The sequence below is a fragment of the Grammomys surdaster genome, unplaced genomic scaffold (assembly GCF_004785775.1).
Source record: "Grammomys surdaster isolate TR1022 unplaced genomic scaffold, NIH_TR_1.0 139, whole genome shotgun sequence".
Lineage (NCBI taxonomy): Eukaryota > Metazoa > Chordata > Mammalia > Rodentia > Muridae > Grammomys > Grammomys surdaster.
The window spans coordinates 18,922,312-18,944,279 of NW_021604597.1; positions in this window are offsets into that span (position 1 = coordinate 18,922,312).

A 21,968-nucleotide genomic window follows, 5' to 3' on the forward strand; every position below is an offset into this window, starting at 1 on the left:
ACAAATTATAGATTGGTTGTCATTTTAAGGGATAATTTGGAAATGGTAATAATATTGAACAGGGAGGAAATAGATGGGATTGATTACTAAATTTTATTCTTAAACAAAACATGTAGCCATAATCTTACATTGGTATAAATCTGAATATTGATACACAATTTAAAATTAATATTGTTACTCACAGGCATTGTGCCTATGCAACTCATTTAAGAATACAAGTCTTTGACCCAGTCCTTCTAATAGCTGCTTTTACAAACTGTCACGATGATTAAGTAACACAAGTTAAGGGCCAGATAATAAACTCATGGTTATGTTAGATTCTAATTTAGTCAAAAAAAGTACTTTCAATTTACTCAAATAGAAATAGCTAAGAGTAGCTAGTTTAATAGTTCAAATACATTTTACATGAATAATCCTCAAAAACATCAGCAATTCACAGAATGTGACATTTAATGTTATTCATTATTAAGGATCACTTGACCACGAGACATGTCTTCTCTTGACAGCTTCCCCATTCTCCTTCAAAGAAGAAGTGAGCCTCTTTACCTCCAGGCAAGGCTGCTTACTGTGGCAAGTTAGTCATGGGGCAGAAATTGTCCTATCCATCTACACACAAAAAATACTGTCCAGGAAAGAATACAAAATGCTGGAGAATTGACAGTTTAGTTCTGCCAAGACAGAACAAACTAGGCTTTCATAATTCCTGCTCCATTTTAAGATCTTTCAGATGGTTCAGGGCCAGAAGGCTGAAGACAGATGCTCCAAAGTTATAAGGAATATGGCCTGTCCAGATAGTCAGCTGCCTCTACAATTGTTTAAGTTTTAGAAGCTATGTTTGGTGCTCCCTGTATACTCAGGCAATATGTAATTCATTCTCAGATTTCTGATGGGGTTGAAGACTAGTTATAGTCTCATAAGCAAACTTAAGTGGTTGAACATTGAAAGACATGAAATAGAGTTGAAAGTATGGTTTTCAGATGGTGTTACAGGCTAAACTTAAAACATATTTCAGGTATAGAATGATAAACTCTTTAAGTTAGGAAAGATGATAAAGCACTTTATTTAATTGACAAATATGATGGTCTAGATGTTAATTGTATATCATATAATACAATTGGTTTTCTTTTTGTTTTGTTTTTGTTTTTGTTTTTTGTTTTCCTCTTTACTTGATCAGAAAAGGTGGGGTGTTGGATACTGGTTAGAATGCATTGATTCCATCAGGAATCTGTGTGTCCAAACCCTAAAGGTCCTTGTCTCTGATTGGGTTTTGCTTGATTAATAAAGATTCCAGCAGCCAATGTCTGGGCAAAGGGTGACAGGGCAGGACCCTTAGAGTTGTGCTGGCTAGGATGTAGGTGGGGGAGGTGGGGGGGTTGAGGAGAGAGGAATCTCCATGACTCAAGGGAATGAGTTGGATTAGATTTAGAACTGCAGAGGGAAGATCATCTGAAATGTATGTGTAAAGCGAAAATGGCATCCAGAAGGGCTTTCCAAAAGTGTCTTGGGCAGCAAAGACCAATGGGCCTCACAGAGGGTAACAGGACAGTAAAGTTAAAAGTAGATTTAGAAGGCGTTAAGCCAAGAGTACTGGAGGGAGAAGCAGGCTAACCATGGGAGGCTTAGAACTGCAAAGCCTGTGAGTAACCAAGGCATTTCAAAACTAAGCTAACAAGTACTTTCACTCACAGATCCAAAGAGCTACTGTGTGGTTGGCTGGAAATATGACTAGCTGGGTGTATAAAGCAGAGTACCTAAACTCAATCTACATTTTCGAAATATGTAGGCTGTCTTTTGTCCAAGTGATGATGTCCTTTGACTTACAGAGGCTTTTAAGTTTCATGAGTTATCCTTTATTAATTTTTGACCTTACCATCTAAGGCATTGACATTCAGTTAAGGAAGTTGTCTCCTATACAAGCTCAAGACTATCTCCCTCTCTCTGTTCTATTAGATTTTAGTGTATCTGTTTTTACATTGAGGTCTTTGATCCATTTGGACTTCAGTTTTTAGTGGGGTAATAAATACGGATCTATTTTTATTCTTATGCATGCAGAATCCAGTTAGATCAGCACCATTTGTGAAAGATACTCTCTCTTTTCCATTGTATAGTTTTGGCTTCTTTTCCAAAAATTAAGTATCTGTAGGTGTGTGAGTTTATTTCTGGTTCTTTGATTCAATACCATGGATCTACCTGTCTATTTCTGTTCCAACATCATGCAGTTTTTATTATTATTACTCTATAGCACAGCTTAATGTCATGAATAATGATACCTCCATGAATTCTTTTATCCTTCAGAACCATTTTTGCTATCCTAGGATTTTTGTTTTTCATATTAAGTTGAGAATTCTTTTTTTTTTTTTAGATCTGTGAAGAATTCTGTTGGAATTTTGGTAAGATGGCCATTTTCACTATGCTGATTCTACTGACCCATAAGCAAGAGAGATCTTTACATCTTCTGATATCTTCCTCAATTTGTTTCTTCAAAGACTTGAAATTCTTGTCATACAGGTCTTTCACTTGCTTGGTTAGAGTTACACCAAGGTATTTTATGTTATTTGTGGCTACTATGATGGGTACTGTTTCCCTTTCTTCTTTCTAAGCCCATTTATTTCTTGTGTAGAGGAGGGCTACCAATGTCTTTGAGTTAATTTTGTATCCAAACACTTTGCTGAAGGTGTCGATCAGCTGTAAATGTTTTCTGGTAGAATTCTTGGCGTCAATTATGTATTTACTATCATCTTTACTATCTTTGAATAGCAATACTTTTACTTCTTCCTTTCCAATTTGTATCCTCTTGACCTCTGTTACTTGTCTTATTGCTTCAACTAGAACTTCAAGTACTATATAAAAAGAGTGGACAGGCTTGTCTTGTCTGAATTTTAGTGGAGATGCTTTAAGTTTCTCACCATTTAATTTGATGTTGGCTATTGGCTTGCTGTATATCGCCTTTGCTATGTTTAGCTATGCATTTTGTATCTTTGCTCTCTCCAAGACTTTTATTATGAAGGGGTGTTTGATTTTTTTCAAATGCCTTTTCTGCATCTAGTAAGATGATCATGTGGAATTTTTCTGTTTGTTTCTAATGGTGGATTGAGTTGATGGATTTTTGTATATTGAACAATTCCTGCTTTCCTAGGATGAAACCTACTTGATCATAGATTATGATATTTTTCATGTGTTCTTGGATTCAGCATTCATAAGGGAAGTTGGTCTGAAATTCTCTTTTTTTTAAGTCTTTGTATGGTTTATGTATCAGGATGGCTGTGGACTCATAGGATGAGTTTGGTAGTGTTTCTTCTGTTTTGATTCTGCCCAATAGTTTGAGGAGTATTGGTACTGTCTCTCCTTTGAAAGTCTGATAGAATTCTTCAGTAAAACCATCTGGTTCATGGTTAGTTAGTTTGGGTAAGGTTTTGTATTTCTTGCCGATTTTCTTGAAGAACTGGCTCTTGATTTCATTGATTATTTGTATTGTTCTCTGTTTCAAATTGATTGATTTAAGTTTGATTATTTTCTGCTGTCTACTCCTTCTGGGTATGTCTGCTTCTTCTTTTCTAGAGCCTTCAGATGTACCTTTAAGTCGTTAGTATGAGAACTCTCCAAATATTTGATGAGGGCACTTAATGCTATGAACTTTCCTCTTAGAATTGTTTTTATAGTATCATATAAGCTTGGGCAAGTTGTGCTCTCATTTTCCATGAATTCTAGATAGTCTTTAGCTTCTTTTTAAACAATTTATTCCATCACTTCATGATCATTGAGTAGAATGTTGTTTAGTTTCCATGAATATGTAGGCTTTCTGTTGTTTCTGCTGTTGTTGAAGTCTAGCTTTAATCTTTGTGCTCTGGTAAGATGAATGGGTCATTTCAATCTTATTTCTGTTGCGGCTTGTTTTGTGACTGATTATATGGTCAATTTTGGAGAAAGTTTTGTGAGGTTCTGGGAAGAAGGTATATTCTTTTGTGTTTGAGTGAAATGTTCAAAAGATATTTATTCTTCAATGATTAGAATTAAATACATGAGCCTACCCATGCTGAACAAGAGCTCTACCAATAAACTATTATGTTGTAGTTTTTGGATCTGGATTTTTCTAACTAATTTGACTGCAAATGTATACTTATCACTCATTAAAAGAATGATAATATGAATTTGTAATCACTCTATGATCCATATTCTTTACATGTGAAAGCTCACTTAACTCTTACAAGATGTTCAGCATAAGATCTACATGTCAAAAGAACCAGTGCCTGTTTTGGTTCTCTGGGTAATTGTAAAACTTCTGGGGTGGGGGTGTCAGTGGGGTGGGGGTGTCAGCGTTGAGATGTCTTCTTGGTGGATTTTTTCTTTGATGAATTTGAAATGTCCTTCTCTGTCTCTCTTGATTGCTTTTTGTTGAAAGTCTATTTTGTTAGATATCAGAGTGGCTACTTCAGCTTATTTCTTAGGTTCATTTGCTTGGGAAAACTTTTTCTAGCCTTTCTTATTGAGATAATGACTGATTTTGTTGCTGAGATGTATTTCTTGTATACAGCTAAGCGTTGGATTCTGTTTTTGCAGCCACTCTGTAGGCATATGTCTTTTTATTAGGGAACTGAGTCCATTGATGTTGAGAGACATTAATGACCAATAATTGCTACTTCCTGTTACTTTGGTGGTTGTGGTAGTTCAGTGTGTGTGTGTGTGTGTGTGTGTGTGTGTATGTGTGTCTTCTATTGATTTTAATGGTATGAAATTATTTATTTCCTGTTTTTACTTTTTTTTGAGTATAGTTAGGCTCATTAGGTTGGAGTTTTTCTTCTAGTATCTTCTGTAGGACTCAGTTAATAGAAAGGTATTGTTTAAATTTGATATTTTCATGGAATATCTATGGTTATTGAAAGTGTTGCTAGGTATAATAGTCTGGGCTGATATCTGTGGTCTCTCTAGGTCTCCAAGACCTCTGCCCAGACTCTTCTAGCTTTTAGAGTTTTAGATGAGAAATCAAGTGTAATTTTGATAGGTCTGCCTTTATTTGACACGTGGTGTTTTTCCATTTCTGCTTTTAAAATTTTTTCTGTGTTCTGTGTTATGATTATTATGTGGAGGCAGTATTGTCTTTTCTTATCCAATATTTTCTGTAAGCTTCTTGCATCTTAATAAGCATCTCTTTCTTTAGACTAGGGAAATTTTCACCTATTTTGTTGAAGATGTTTTCGGGGCTTTTGAACTGAGAATCTCCTTCTTCTTCTATTCTTATTATTCTTATGTTTGGTCTTTTCATAGTGTCCTGAATTTCCTAAATGCTTTTTGTCATGAGTATTTTACATGTCACATTTTCTTTGACTGGTATATTGATTTCTTCTATCATATCTTCCATACCTGAGATTCTCTTTTCCATCTCCCATATTCTCCTGGTGATGCTTTTATCTGTAGCTCTTATTCTCTTTCCTACAATCTTTCACGTCCAGAATTGCTTCAGTTTGTGTTTTCTTTGTTGCTTCTATTTCCCTTTTCATGTCTTAGACAGATTTATTTATATCCTTCACAAGTTTGATCATATTTTCCTTTATTTATTTATATTCATTTGCTTTCTCTTTTAGTGTCTTTACCTATTTTAATGTATTTTACTGAATTTTCTTAAGGGATTTATTTATGTTCTTTTAAAGGACCTCTATAATCTTTATAAGATTGGATTTAAGATTATCTTCTTGTGCTTCAGTTTCATTAGAATATCCAGGTTTTTCTTTCTTTTCTCTTTTCTTTTCTTTTCTTTTCTTTTCTTTTCTTTTCTTTTCTTTTCCCCCTGGATGGACCTTACTCTGCAGGATGTTTCCCAGTTGTAAACTACTGGGATGGTGGGTAGATCCAACTTGGATAGGATTGTTGGAGAAGGCTTCCAAGCTTGTTAGTCTTGGGTCCCTAGGAGGTTTCCGTGAAACAGCATGACACTCTTGGGGTCTCTCAAGGTACTCTTGAAGAAAGCCCAGAGCAAGACAATGGAGCTTGGTAGACCATGAACCACTCACTTCTCCAGGCTGTCTCAGGTGGACTAACTGGGATGGCAGGCAAATCCCACTAGGATGGATCCTCAGGCTTCTAATTTAATTCTAAATAGAGTTCTTATTCTCTTAAGAATAAGAGTCTTACAAATAAGAGTCTTAAGTATAAGATTCTCATAATAATATAAAGAGATCTTAAACACTTTTATTGCATATATTTCTATGAATACTCTGGGCTTTTGAGTCCCCATAGGAATTTCTCCTTAATTTCCAAGGTTTCTTTCTCTCTAAACACTTGTAACATTATAGGTTTCCTCAAGTATGTTTCTTCAAATATTTCAAAAATTTCCAAAATTTCAAATATTTTCAAATGCCTCTGAGCTGCAAAATCTGGCACAGTTAAAGCAATAACTTGAATTCTGGTACCAATTTTCTATGTTATAATTTCTTTGCTGAGAATACATTTTTGACCAAAACAACTTAAAACAGGAAATATTTAGTTTTGTTTATACTTTTAGAAATTGAAGACTATAGTCATCTGTCTCCATTGCTTTGGGTCTGGAGAAACATAAATGTCATGGTGATAAATTTTTATATCAGATGATATTTACTTCATGGTAGCTAAGAATGACAGATAAGTAACAGTTTGTGCCATAATTAATTTTCTTTTAACAACAATACTCTCAGTGAGCGGCTTCTTTTACATAGGCTCCATCTGTCATAGTTCTACCATTTGCCAAGAGCCTACATAAGCTTTGAAACAAGAAATAAACCAAACCATTAATAAGTTTACATAGCTCCTCTTACACACCTTCTGAACTGAACTAACCTTTTGATCATCTTTAAACATAGTTGTATTGCTAACTGAGATTAGTATAAGAGACTAATTTTCAAAAGTCCTGAAAATGTTTATATAAATTAAGTCATTATTGGGAATAAATTTGAGTATGACTCTAAATTATTGTATATTAATTTAGATACAAGTAATACTGTATACCTAGTGAGATTTCACTGAAGAAACTAATTTTTCCTTGGTTTACAGTAGTTATCAAATGGATATACACTCTGGGTTACCCATGGGGGCTATATGTACTTCAGTGCTGATATCATATTTGAATTTGACTTTGGTAAGGTACCAATACATGCTTTTATTCTATGTGAATTCTTACGTGAGATGATCCTGGAGTGTTTAGAAGGCTTTGTTTCCTTAATTTTGTCCATCAATACTGGATCTTACCATCTTTCTGACTCCCTTTTACAGGATTCATTGAGTCCTAAGAGAAGAGATTTGAGGAAGGCATCTATTTAAGGCTGAATGTTCTAAGGTTTCTCACACTCTGAACATTGTTGTGCTGTGGGTCTCTGTAATTATTTCCATCTGCAATGGGGGAAATGATGATAGCTAAGCAAAATACTCATGTTCTGTATACTTTGAGTATTTTAATAATATGTTCTTCTTTGAGTTAGGGAAGTTTCCTTCTATACTTCTGTTAAAAATAATTCAGTGACTTTGAGCTAGGTTTCTTCTCTTTGATCTTTTCAAAGTGTCCAGATTTTCTGGATGCTTTGTGCCTGAATTTTTTTTTAAGTATTTTCTTTGATTGGAGTAACTATTTCTTCTACCTTGTCTTCAATGCCTGAGATTCTCTCTCCTATCATGTTGATGAAGCTTGCATGTTTGAGTTCATACAATTTTCAATTCCAGTTTTCTCAGTTTGGGTTTTCTTTAGTGATTTCATTTTGCACTGTTATGTCTTGAATTGTGTGCTTCATTTTATTATAATTTTTGCATTTTCATAGATTTCATCTATTAATTTATTCATATCTTCTTTAAGGCCCTTGAATATATTTATAACAGACATTTTGAAACCCTTGTCTTAATGGTACAGCAATATCGCATTTTCAGGACCTACTCTAATAGGGTTTTGTGCTCTAGTGGAGATATATTATTCTGTCTATTATGAATTGTGTATTTAAGCTATGCATCTAAGCATCTGAGTATGGGATGTTTGTAATTCTAGCTTTTAATTAGTACTATGAGAGATCAGCTGAAAGATGAAAAATAGTATATAAGAAAAAAGTATGTTTAAGGACATGATGTTGTAAGTATGATTGTATCCAAGGTACATGATTAAGTTTTAGTATAAGAATGGGTAGAATTTTCTGAGTGAGAGCTACTACTTTTATGGCAGCATGCAACATGTAAAGCAGTAAAATAGACTATGTCAAAGTAGTTTATGTCAAGGTACCATGGCTAAGAGTTGAGAAATGTGTATAATACACAAATTCAACACAATTAGGAGAGATAATTGCTATGGTTTAGCAACTAATTAGGGCTAATTTCCTCAGGGACTTTTTTTTTCCAAACCATAAAGGGAGATTTTTATGCCACTGGATCTTTTCTTATTTTATCTGCTTTCTTCAAATGCAAATGATGCTATTATTTTAATTAATATATTGAAACTAAAGAATAATCTCAACCTGTCAGTTCAATCACAAACATATGTTCTTATGTTGTCAATGCAAGTATGTCCTGGCACTTATTTTTTCTAATTATAGGTTCTTCCAGTCAATTATGTTTTAAAATACAAAAGGATCCAAACTGCTCAGATACTTTTCTTTGGGCTTTTTTCTTTTGGTTGTTATTGTTTATGAAAGACACTCTTTGACACCATGATCTCACTTGGAAGATCACACTGGAAGCTTGGTATATTTTTGGAAACCTTTGTCTCTCCAAAACCTAGCAACAAACTGAAGCTACATGTAGATGGTTTAGGTTCAGTCTATCAAGGAAAATAAGAGCCAGACACCAAAACACTAGAAACAATTTTTCCTCTCTATGATTTAAGAAGATGTTCAGTTTAGAGCCAGGTTCATTTCTAAATACAGTGTAGATGAATGGCATTTTATAGCCAAAAAATTCAGTAGTTATCATTAGATAGAAATTTAGTAAACAGAAATACCATGGGAAAGAGAGGATTTATGTTAAATTGATAGACATAGGATTTCTCTGTGAAGGCAGGCCAGGGTGAGCAGGTATTATGCAGGGTACAATAAGACATGAAAAACTTGATCAAATATGTAAGGTAATCAAATGGCAGAGTAAAGAATTTGATAAGATTGATTTAACAGAATTTTTGCTAATACCAGAAAGTATGGTAATAAATATGATAGTATTTATCAACCATCTGGCTGAGAAAAATACCCAGAAAAACTGTTGATTGGCTGAATGAGTTAATTATGTCAATTTAGAGTGGTATGTCTGACATATTGTCTTGACATAATCCTTAAACATTATTTTTTCACAAAATTTGTCCTGTCCTTAAGAATTTTATAGCATTTAATTAAAATCAATACATGTTATTCAGTTGCATCAATGTATTTTAAAGTAATTCAGAATATTTCTATAAATTATCAGCTAGAAACAATCAATTATTATTTCTCAACATAAAAAGTTACTATACCTGAAAATTATATTCACTTTTAGATTCTTTTATATGTGGTAATATTTAATTTGGTCCTTTTGAAAGGATGGCAGTTTAATTGAGGGATGTCTTGGCAGTGTATGAGGCTCTGACTGTTTATAGCTATATAATCTGTCATGAAAACCTGCCCCCAACTCAGAATCCATGGCCTTCTTGCTGAGCAGGAGTTACTGACTGACAAGTCAAAGAGCAGTGGAGGGAGAAATGAGAAGTTGATTAATTAAGTTAGCCCAGGAAATATCATCTGAATATTACCCCAAATTAGGTGTCCTGGGTTCTTAGGAGATTCCCAAAGGAAATATATTCTTAGAAGGCAAAAATAGGGAGAGAAAATATTTTATTCATTTATCTAAACTTTAACTGCAGGTGTTCCTCCATCTCTCCACACTCTACATTACTGTTGCTTTGGTTTCAGGTCTGGGTTAATTTCTTCATTCTTTTTGTTTGTTTGTTTGTTTGTTTGTTTTTAAGGAATATATATATATATATATATATATATATATATATTAAATTAAATCATAATTTTTACTTACACAGGGGTTATAAACATAAAAAGGCAGGACTTGGGGAAGGGGATGACACCTTTTATTGGATATTTTATTTACATTTCAGATGTTATTCCCTAACCCTATTTCTCCCTACCCAGAACGCTCTAGCTCTATCCCATCCCCCTTCCTCCTGTTTCTATGAGGATGTGCCCCTCCTATCCTACCTTCCCACCCCCGAATTCGCCCACACTAGGCGTCCAGTCTTCATGGGACCAAGGATCTCCTCTCCCACCTATGCCTGACAAGGCGATCCTCCCCTACATATACAGCTGGAGCCATGGGTCCCTCCCTATGTGCTCCTAGGCTGGTGGTTTAGGCTCTGGGAGCTCTGGTTGGTTGGTATTGTTGCTCTCCTCGTGGGGCTGCAAACCCTTTCAGCTCCTTCAGTCTTCTCTCCAACTCCTCCATTGGGAACTCCTTGATCAGTTCAATGGTTAGCTGAGATCATACGCCTCTGAATATGTCCGGCTCTGGCAGATCTCTAAGGAGACAGCTATATTAGGCTATATGGGTGCCCTTGCATTTGGAGCATAGATGTTCAGAATTGAGAGTTCATCTTGGTAGATTTTTCTGTTGATGAGTATGAAGTGCCCTTCCTTATCTTTTTTGATAACTTTTGGTTGAAAGTCGATTCTATTTGAAATTAGAATGGCTACTCCAGCTTGTTTCTTGGGATCATTTGTTTGGAAAATTGTTTTCTAGCACTTTACTCTGAGGTAGTGTTTGTCTTTGCCACTGAGGTGCATTTCCTGTATAGAGCGAAATTCTGGGTCCTGTTTACATATGCAGTCTGTTAGTCTATGTCTTTTTATTGGGGAATTGAATCCATTGATGTTAAGAGATATTAAGGAAAAGTGACTGTTTCTTCCTGTTATTTTAGTTATTAAAGGTGTAATTATGTTTGTGTAGCTATCTTCTTTTGAGTTTGTTGGAAGATTATTTTTTACTTTTTCTAGGTTGTAGTTTCTCTCCTTGTGTTGGAGTTTTCCATCTATTATCCTTTGTAGGGCTGGATTTGTGGGGAGATATTGTGTAAATTTGGTTTTGTCATGGAATATCTTGGTTTCTCCATCTATAGTGATTGAGAGTTTTGCTGCGTGTAGTAGTCTGGGCTGGCATTTGTGTTCTCTTAGGGTCTGTATGATATCACTCCAGGATCTTCTGGCTTTTATAGTCTCTGGTGAGAAGTTTGGTGTAACTCTTATAGATCTGCCTTTATATGTTACTTGACCTTTTTCCCTTACTGTTTTTAGTATTGTTTTTCTATTTTGTGTATTTTATGTTTTGATTATTATGTGACAGTAGGAGTTTCTTTTCTGGTCCAAGTGTGGGTGCTTCGGTCCTTCTTAGAAACTTTACTTTAGTTCATTATTGGGTATGGAGAGTCGGATATTAGATAGAAACTTTTGGATTCTTCTTAAACTGTAAACATGGAATTATTTCATTCCTGAAAGTCCAAGGGCTAAAATTTCTTGTGTAAACAGGAGTTCTGAAAAGCATAATACTTTTGCTGAGGGTTCTGCTAGGATAATTGACTGATTAGTGTTAGTGATGTAGACAGGTAGAAATGTCACAAATATATAATCAGATTATTTTGGGATACCTTCTGTCTTCTTACCCAGCATTATTGTCTTACCTGGAGCCTGACCTAACTAACATTTTTGTGGGTATTATGAACATCCTGGTTCTAACCATTCTAAGGTCTAAGAACACAGTCAAAAGCTTCTGAGGCCTGTTGAAAAGTTTTCCTGTTGTAACCTTCCTACATAATGTTTCTGTCAATGTAATTGAATGGTGCCTTGATTTATGATTTTGTTTGTTCTATCCTTGTGTAAAATTCATCAAACTGTTAGTACATTGGAACATGGAATTTGATGGAACCTAAATCTGTGTTTCTGGGCCAAGATCATTCACATATGATTTGATAAATACTATACTATCTCCTTTTGGTGAAAGCTGTGTTTTGCTATCTATACTTGTTACCAGCAGTAAAAAGGTCAGAAGAATGTTATTGAGAAAGCCTAAATCAGTTTAAAATAATAAAATTTTCTTTTTGAAATTTATATATGGCAAAGAAGAATAAAATACAATAACATTAAAATATCAAAACATGGTTAAGATATAAATGCTTAGAAAATTGGCTTTTGTTTCCTTGGCATTTTGTCACATACTAAGAAAATCCAACTAATTAAAGAAAAAAATGAAAACTTACTATATAAAAGTTCAACATAGTTTTTATAAAATGTCTAAAGCAATAAAAAATACATTTCACCTTTCTTTTAGGGGACTTTTTTAATCTCACTCAGCTGTCAATCATTCTCATTATTTTGGGCACATTTTTCAACAACCTAAATTGTTCCCAGAGTGGCAGCCAAACTCAATAAGCAGTAAACCATTGAAGACTGTGTGATTTCACCAGAGACCATAAGCAGTGGAGTGGCTTCCTATTAAGAGAATGGAGGTAAGAAACCTCAATGGCAGCTTTCAACATAGAAGGAAAATACTCCCCATAGTTTATCCACAACATGCTTCATCAAAACCCAAACAAACCTGTTAAAAATCCCAAATGGCCAACAACTGCAACAAAAACCTTTCTGCTTTGCAAAACACAGGAATTATTTTAACATGCAAAAATTTTGTACTTTGAAATGTATTGTAATTTATTCATCTATATTTGAAAGACAAAATAATTCCCTGAACAAAAGCCAAATCTGTGCAGATTTATTTTATATCTTTTAAAATTTATGCACTATGTTTTGTAACTGGAATTGTTTTCTAAGATTCTGCCTCATGAGATGAAAAATAAATGCTTTGCCAATAATAATAGTGAAATTAATATATTTATGTTATAAAATTTAGATTCTTAAAAATTTTTAAAGTCATATATCTTTTATATATCTAAACTTATACATCATAATTTTCTCTATTTGTACCTATAACCAAATTAAATTGAATTAAATGAAGTTAAATTAAATCTAATGTACATTTTGAGGTCAATTTTCACTCCTCTAGTGGTGGTGGGAATTGGGAGAATGGAACTGATAAGTGAGGCAGAGAAAGTATTATGCAGTAGTCCTTTATTCAGACAATTTATACTCAGGGTTAACAAAGGTCACATGAGTAAAGTTTTCATTAGTTCAAGTTGTAGACCATCACAAAGATAAGCTGCACATGGAAAAAAGTGTTTTTCCATGGAGGTATTTAAAGGACAGTTTAAACATTTAACTGAGTAACACCAGCAAATAATAATGAGTAATCAGAAGTAAACTCATTTTTCTTTTTTTTTATCTTTTTTTTATTGGATATTTTATTTATATTTCATATGTTGTCCCCTTACCCCATCCCCCACCCACCCGGGAACCCCCTATCCCCTTACCCCTCCTCCTTCTTCTCTGTGGATGTAACCCCTACCTACCTCCCCACTCTCACTTTCCCACCCTCAAAATTCCCACCCCCTGGGGCGTCCAGGCTTCATGAGGTCAAGGATCTCATCTTCCACCTATGCCCAGCAGGGCCCTCCACCCCTACATATTCAGCTGAAGCCCTGGATCCCTCCCTAAGTGCTCCCAGGCTGGTGGTTTAGACCCTGGGAGCTGTGGTTGGTTGGTGTTGTTGCTCTCCTCATGGTGCCACAAACCCTTTCAGCTCCTTCAGTCCTCACTCTAACTCTTCCATTGAGAACCCCATGATCAGTTCAATGGCTAGTTGTGAGCATTTTTCTACACTACACTTGGGAGGAACATGAAAAGACATTCTATCAACGCTTTTGCGGTTTGAAGAATAACTAAGGTCATGTGATTTTTGATTTGTGGTTTCTTAGAGTGATCTTACAAGCACTCAATTCTCATTTGACTCTATTCTGAGACTGTGTTCTATCAGCTAACTATTTCTAATAAGGTAAAACTTAAATACACACACACACACACACACACTCATTTTGGGAAAATTATTAAACTAATAAAATCTAATCCAAAGGACAGAGCTTTAAACTCTCCTCTTGCGAGCTCTTCACTTAACGTGGGGAAAATAAAAATGAAACTTCTGTTTAGTTTTTTGGTAACAGGATTTTAAAACTAATGCACATGTAGATTAATGGATTATTATAAAAATTTAGAATTCTCTTCTAATATTCTTTTAAATTTATTTTCTTTTCTAAATTACACTTGATGGATTGCATTTATGTTCCTTGTTTTGCCCAATTCCTCTATACTTTTTACCTATACCTTATCAAAGTGATTTTCTTTGTAGTTTTATTTCCATTCTGTTGATAAAGGTGTCAACTATGTGTCTAAAGATTCATTTTCTTAATAATCCTTCACAAATATCTCACAAAACTATATCAAGATGGGTAAATAATAACTAACAAATAATCATACCTCAGATTTTAAAGCTAACTGCTATTAAAAAAAATAGTTTCATGAAAAAGCCAGTGACGTTAGTGTTTACATCCAAGCCATATGCAAAATACTGAGAATGAGAAATATAAAATGTGAATTGACTTTAAAGTCCATATTAATAAGCAAAGTAATAGCATATCATTTGACTCATCTTAATATATAAGGACAATGTTAGAAAATTATAATATTGTGTGTATTTTTCAGAATGATCAAAATAAATCATCATGTTCCTTGTAATTAATGCTTGTAATCTATTTCCTATCTCAAATTATGTTGTTCCATTTATAAACACTGTATTTATAAAGTGATTGTTTTTCAAATCCAAGTACAAAGAATACTTAAAAATGTTAAAGTAACTATTCGATTTTTCTATTCCATAAGAAGCACAAGCTTTTGTAGACAGAATAGTAATACTGTTAATTCAAATGAGCAAATAGTATTTGCAGTCCATAGTTTAGATTGTTAGTTTGTTGCTTTTTTCATAAATAATTATTTGTATATTAAAAAGAAGATAGAGCATATGTTTCTGTATCAGGAATCAAGACTAGACTATCTCAGGTGAGATGGCTCCCTGAGAACTCAACATAGTTGGATTCAAGGCAGTGGTTGCTCTCATAAAGAATACGAAGCAGAATCTGCAAGGAAATGACGTCTAGAGTAGCCATCATGCAAGCTGCCAAGGGTAGTGAGCTGTCATTCACAGAGAACCCAGGACATGACTAATTGCCTGGGTTATAGCCTCTGACATTTGTGAAACTAGCTCAAGTAAGCTTTGTGTTTGTTCACATGGGTCCTTCCTAGATAAATATAGCCAGATTCCCTGTGCAAGTGTCCACTATAAAGAATATATATTTACTTATGCAAATTGAACCAATCTCATCTTTAAGTTTTTGAGAATATTCTGGAAAATTTTAAACGTCACACCAGGACCGAATTCCTAAATATGTCATTAACATAACTGTGGTTAGCCCACTTTTTATAACTTTATATTTCAGTATTGGTGCTGCTTATTTTCAAGGTATGAATGAAAAGATTTCGTAGTTCACAAATGTTATGTTCAATGAACTTACTGGCAGTGCACTGTGGTAAGATTACTAAATCTCTTGTTCAAGTTACTTTTAAACATCCAAGTGAAATTCATATTAAAATTGTTTCCTTAGAATAAATTACCAGTGGGTTTTGGGGTGTACTGAGATAGATACCCATTCTTTATCAGGGATACGGTGGTTTGGCCACCAGTGGAGAAAATAAAATATCAGTAAAAATGTGTATATTATTAAAAGCTTTGATCTGTATAAATTGTGGCTGAGAGTTTGGAAAGTGAGCAGTTGAAACAATTGTTTTTTATTTTATACAAGAAAGGTGAATTATTTTTACAGTTTTACTTAAGTGGTGTTGACTTAAAAATCATTTGCAGTTGTGTGTGGGGAAATGAGTCAAGTTGTTTGCACTCATGCTTGCTACTAGGGGTTATAGATTGTCATTAGATGTCTTCCTGTTCCTACCTTAATTATTGTGAAAGGGTTTTACAGAATCTCTGTCTTGCCGTTCTGACTAGATCAGCGTTACAACCAGCCCCTGACATCTACCTGCCTTGCGCTCCTGGTGTTCGGATGACAGGCATGTCACCGGCATGAGGCATGCTGTGGCATATGTGGATGCTGAGATCAAGGCTCACATCCCCAAGTTTGTTCAGAAGACACTTCACTTTATGAAATGCACTGATTATCTATTTGCATTTTAGTGAATTTTATGAAATGTACTGATTACCTATTTTCATTGCCTTGATAAAAACTTACTCATTTAACTGAAGTTCATTACCAGTATCTATTATAAAATAAAATCATAAAATATATGATTTTGTAAAGCCAGTTACCATTAATAGCAGAGTAGTAGCTATATCATTTTAATCTAAATTAGTTTGCAGGTATGTAGCCTGAGTGATTGATATGTCTAACATACCCTATCCCCGGATTAGGATGAACATAGCACCATCTTCTGTATTAGTACAACACGGATGATTTTACAAAATTAATCTTAGGAACTTTTAAAGTGCTTTGTTAATAAGCGAATAATGTCACACACCAGGAAATATTCAGTGAATCTAAATTTGGAGTCATTAATTTTCCAAGTTCGATTTATGGTAAGATTTAAGATTTGAGTGCTATACCTTGATCATACATGATAGATCATTTTTGTTTGTTGTTTGTTTGTTTGTTGTTCTTGCTGTTTGTAGCGGGAAATTTTAGAAAAAGTGGCGCTGGTGGTCCTTTCAGCTCCAGGCCGCTACCATGTTCCAGGACTATGTTCCCATACTAATGACGGCTGAGACGCCAACCCAGGAGCTGGCTCCAGGAGACCTTAGCGTGGCTGCTGACTCTGCCAGTCAGCTCTGTGGAGTCTATGGCTCTAAGCATAGCTCAAGGGCCAACTCTGCCATCCCCATGTAGTAGATATATTTTTCCAGTACCCAGTAGAAAGAAGACTCTTAATGCTTAATATTATCCAATGGATCTATATATTAGCAAATACTCAATACACAAGATGCCCACATAATTAGAATTGTAAACCCCATTACCTAACCTTGATATGAATAACTGCTAGAGACACAAGGGTAACATCTCTTGCCATCTTTCCTATCCTCCTCCTTCTCTTTCCTCCTCCTCCCAACTCCTAGCTCCACCTACCTCGTCTACTGCCCAACCACAATGCTCCACTACAAATATAATGGGCAGGAAAGGTCCTGCAACAGTTGTTTGCTTGTTATGTTTTGTTTTTTTGAGAACATTCATTCTTGTTTCCAAATTGCTGCATGAATTTAACTTGTCACTGGAAGCATAAGAGTTTCTCTTTCTCCAAATTTGCTCTCATGGTTGTTATCTTGATGACAGCCCTTCTAACTAGAGTTAGACAAAATCTCGAATGTGTCTTGACTTGAATTTTTCTATAAAGGCTAAGACTGTTGGACATTTTTTCACACATTTATTAACCATTTTTGCTTCATTTAAGATATGTCTATGGAGTTCAGAATCCCATTTATTAATAAGCTGATTTCTTCTTTGTGCATTTAACATTCACAGCTCTATATATTGTGGATGTTAAGGCATTGTCTGTGGTAGAGTTGGCAAAGACCACTTACACTTCATAAAGTGGCTCAGTACTCTGATGACTCTTATGTGACCAGAATGTTTACAATTTCACCCTGTCTCACACACCAGTTACTGGATTTAATTTCTGTGTTATTGTAGCAACTTTGAAAAAGTTCAAACTAATTAATGTATCTATAAATTTCAGGGCTTATGTTAAGATCTTGAACTAATGTATAGTTTTTTGTTTTTATTTTTTTATATTTTTGTTTTCCAGGGTAAGCGATATGAATGAAAATTACAAGAAAAATGAGATAGTTTAATTTAATGCAAAAGAATATAGCCCAAGTTTCCCAAAACACCACGTTCAAATGTAATGACAATTTCCTGTAAGTTTAGTAGTTATGGAACAAAAGAATGCCAGAAGTAGACACATTTAAGTGGCAACATCAGGCAGACACAGACATGGACATATAACAGAAGGGAAATATTTTCAGGAGATTTCAGATGTTATTGATGCCATTTTTAGCCTTCTGTTTGATGAAAACATGTGGTCTGCATTTCAAACGTTTGACATGTGTCCCAGGGATTCTTTAAAGGTCAGAAACCCTATAAAGAAGCCTATCCAAAAGATGAAAGTCCTCCACGACAAAAACTTAAGGCATTCAAGTGGGGAATTATTGAGCACACCGATCATGCTCATAAGTAGGCAGGATTCATTTTGTGAAAGTAGCTATTTTATAATACACTACATACAGATTCAATGCAATTTTGGTTTTGCCTGTTTTAAAACTGAATTTCATTGTTTTACCATGAGTCTGTGTAGGTATTTGTCAGTAAAGTAAGTTTCATGGATGAAATGAGTAGCTGATATCTTGTTTCTTAATTCATCCAGTTACTCTGTTTTTCTAATAGTGCGTTGAAATCATTCTCTTTAGGTTTATTGCTCATAGTGTTGTATTAATTTCTGTGCTTTTGTTGGCTGCTGCTCTAATTGGTAATTAACAGTTAACTCACCCTCCCTGCCCAATGTTATTAGGAGCTTGCTGGTTTACTATGTTGAACTGGACAGATTCCTTTGCTCATCTTTCCTCTCATAACATGTACTATTTCTCGTAGTCTAGAGAAAGAGGAGTCGCTCTTCTTCCTCTGTGTATAGTATTCTTTTAAGTATTTATGCAGTAGTGTCAGGGTTGTCACAAATTGCCATAGGTTGTGATTTGTTATAGTAGATATATTCGTATATCAATTTAAAAAGACAGCTTTGCTAGATATAACAATCTTGGTTGACAGTTACTTAGTTTCAGAGCTTGAAATATGTCATCTCATGCTTTCCAGGTACTAGAATTGCTGTAGAGACAATGGGTATTACTGTGATGTATTTGCCTTTGTATGTGAGTTGACACTTTTGTATTTCTACTCTCTACTCTGTATTTCTAGTTTAAGTGTATTTTGTTTACTTTGCAATTTTACATCTTGTTTATAAAACCATCATAATGGTTTTTTTCATCATACACATTTGGTGTTTTAAATAGCCCTTGTATAACCATATCCTTCCCTGGATTTGGCAACTTTTCTGATATAATTTCATTGATGATGTTGTCTATGATTTTAGACTTTAGTCTCTAATTTTGTACCCTATGGATTCTTTTATTAAGACTATTTTTTCACATAATATATTCTGATTATGGATTCCTGTTTTCCTACTTCTCACAGTTCATCCCCACCCCCTTCCTGTCCAGACTCTTCAACTTCACCTCCCATCCCTGCCCCACCTATCCATGACTACACATACCATTTCCCTTTCCAAGGGAGACCTATCCGCAACCTCTGTGGTTCTACGGTATGAGTTAACTATCAAATTTATATCTAATATCCATATGTAAGCAAATATGTAATATTTGTCTTTCTGTGTGTGGGTTCCATCACATAGGATCATTTCTTTCTAGCTCAATCCATTTACCTGGGAATTTTATAATTTCTATTTTTCCATTTTTTTAAAATGTTTAGGCAATGTTCCGTTATATAAATGTACTACATTTTCTTTATCTATCCCTCTGTTGAGGAACATCTAGATTGCTTCCAATTTCTGGCTATTATGAAGAGAGCAGAAATTAACATAGTTGTGCAAGTACCTCTGTGGTAGAATGAAGAGTCCTTTGTGTGTATGCTCAAGAGAGAAATAGCTGGGTCTTGAGTCTAACTAATTCTTATCTTTCTGAAGAACTAACATACTGTATTCCATAGAAGCTGTACTAGTTTGCACTCATAACAGAAATTGATGAGTGTTCTCCTACCTCACATCCACATCATTCACTTTTTACTAGTATAACTCCATAGTACAATTTGAAGGTGAGGATAGTGATACCTCCAGTAGTTCTTTTATCATGCATGATTGTTTTAGATATCTTAATTTTTTGTTTCTATTTGAAGTTGAAATTTGTCCTTTCAATATCTATGTATATATTCTTTAGATTTTTTCCTCTACTTTTTATTTTTTACTTTTCTGTTTATATTTTGAGTCTTCTGGTAAGTTTTCTTAAACTTGGTTTATGTTTCTGGGCTCTGTTTAGGAAGGAAGCTTAATACAGTAACAAACAGGTTTGATTTGAATACAATAGAAATAACCATGTACTTCACCTGTATCCCTAGTGAAGTTCAGGGACAGTAGCACTAGGCTACTGAATGGGAAAATTAGCTTATAGATTTTTATAGACAGGGATATTAATAAAGAAGTAATAAAAAGGAGAGGATGGGCATATGGAACACAAAGACTGAAGTGTGAATGAGATGGAAGTAATTCTCTTATAGGGATGAGAATACAGAGCACAGAGGAAGTACTAGAGAACAAATGCAGTCAAGAGCCTAGTCATCCAAGACATGAATCAATACAGCTACAAAACTGTTGTTAAAAATGTAAACAAAATAAAAATAAACTGAACAGAAGATATGATACTATCAATCAACACTCCTTCTGGCATGGATTTTGCAGCTTATTCTCAAACTTGGGGAGGGCTGCTATCCTCAGCAATGCAGGCAAATTAGTTATGTTTGTCCTCCCTGCTGATCATATCTTTGATTCCTGCATGAGTTTTCAAGTTTGCCACACCCCCATACTCCCAGCACACGTAGCCTTCTTTATGGTGTGCTAACCACACTTCTCCTTGGGGCTCTGGAGAGTGCAGAAGACCTCCTGTGTTTGGTTGATGTATGTTCCCTTTCTATTCCAATTGTGACTATTTTAAAAATCATTACTCTATTTTTTCTGATGTACTACAATAGTTGCCTGAAAATACTAGAGATTGTACTAGAGACTGTACTAAAGACTGTGTAGCTGAAGACATTTTTTCATGTCTCATGTGATGCTTATGTAGGTTGTGGCAGGGATAATGTCTTCTCAGATTAGCAACCCTCCAGTGTTCTTTGAAAGTTTCAGCTTTAGGTTCTCAAGCATTGTTGTTGTAGTCTCCACAGCCCATGTAGCTCCAACCTATTTTGCTTTATTGTGTCTACTCCTGGTCATGTCTCTATAGCTGGGCCAGTTCTTCTCTGCTTACAGTGCTCATGTACAGGAGGAGACAGTACATACATGGCTAGGCATGAGCAACACTGTGTGTGCACTAGTTTGCAGCCTTGTCTCTGCATAAAATTCTGAAGCTTTTACTTCATGTTATTTTTTTTGTTTGTTTAGCTGTTTCTTTCAAACAACTAATGTTTATTTTTATCTTGACTCTTCTTCCACTGGTCAAACAGAAGTAGCTTCTAATCTTCTATCCCTCATTATGTTACACGTATACACACACACACACACACACACACACACCTCTAGAATTAATTTGAAGATAAAAGAAACTATATAAAATTGAAAAGTTACAAACATTGCTTCCAAATAATATTGAGATTTTGATGCTGTCACTGCATTGCAGACATTAATATTTTACTGGAATTAACATCCACATAACACATGCCTGTTTGTATAAGAAAATTTATAAGCAAATTTTTAATTGGATATAATCAGTCTCTCTCTATCCCTGTATAAAAGTGAAAAAGCAATCAAAATTTAGTGTCCTGGTATGTTTTTGTTTATGTATACAGTAGTTAAGGTTGTTTACTTTTACGTTAGAGGGTTTCTGAAACACGTCAAGATGTTGAATGGTAACTATTAAAAGCACAAGGTTGCTTTTCATTCAAAACTTATTAAAAAACAATTGGAAATATTTTCATTTCTTACCTAGGAGAGAAAGAAAGCCAGTGACAGATATTATAATGAAGCCTATACTGGAAATCAATGGAGTCTACTTCATTTTGTATCATATGAAGACAAGGAGTATCCAGTGGCAGAAAAACAATGAACCAGAAGTAGGTAGCAACATATTCAGTACAAAGAGTCTGAGAGGGCCAAATGGTGACTGGAAAGAAAAAAGGATTAAACTCAAATCTTGTTAAATATTTAACACTAAAATCCTTCAAATGC